Here is a 917-nt window from a genome sequence, read left to right on the forward strand (position 1 = left end):
CTATCGGACTGCGCCATCTAGAGTTTCATGCCATAACTCTGTATTAGGTAGTAAACCAAAATGCATGCAAATGAAAGGCCGGTCTGATCTCCCCGTGAAACCAAACTCACAAAACGGATACCATGCAACAAAACAATAAACTTCCTAATCTACAGAAAAGATCTCAAAGAAAACCATTTGCCCAACTGTCCCTTCACCCATCCTTAAGCCCCCTCCCACCCTCCTTGGTCACTGAAAGTTGACTCAGAGTGTCAGGAACTCAGCTTAATATACATACTGCATTTATTATATCTCAAGAATTCATGATTTTAATTCTTTCATGTTTGGTATCAATTTAAATGTTTCAGTGTGATTTTTAAAATGGTCTCAATTTCCCAGCAGTCAACTACTCAACCAGATTTTGCTTTTTACGGCTGCGGGTACCGCTGCTGCCGTGTCTGCAAAATGCATTTGCAGCTGTTGACCGCCGAGTGGTGCTTTAACCACAAGTTCCCCTTCTAGGGAACTCCATGCTGCTTCCTCTTGCAGACACAATGGAAATGCTGCCAGCATGACCAGTGTCTGAAGCACGTGTGAAACCACTTTGCAGCTCATGGTGTTCACTTTACATTAAGATTCACTTTCACAGGTTATTAACATCTATAATTCATGAATAAATGGTTAGCCCTACATTATAATAAACAGACTGTGACCAGTGAAACTTAGTCTATTTTTGGTGCATCATGAAATAAATCAGAAATCTGGTTTTGAGTGAAATAAGTATGAATAAAACTATTTAATGAGCATTTATAACAGTTCAAATGGCTCACTATTTGGCAGGTATTGTGTTAAAATCACCCTTTTTATTCATGAATTTATAACTGCTTATCAACGATTTATAATGCATTTGTAAATGAGTTATTAGTCATTTATGAACA

This window comes from Sinocyclocheilus grahami, unplaced genomic scaffold, assembly GCF_001515645.1.
Source record: "Sinocyclocheilus grahami isolate Dianchi unplaced genomic scaffold, SAMN03320097.WGS_v1.1 scaffold2278.1, whole genome shotgun sequence".
NCBI lineage: Eukaryota > Metazoa > Chordata > Actinopteri > Cypriniformes > Cyprinidae > Sinocyclocheilus > Sinocyclocheilus grahami.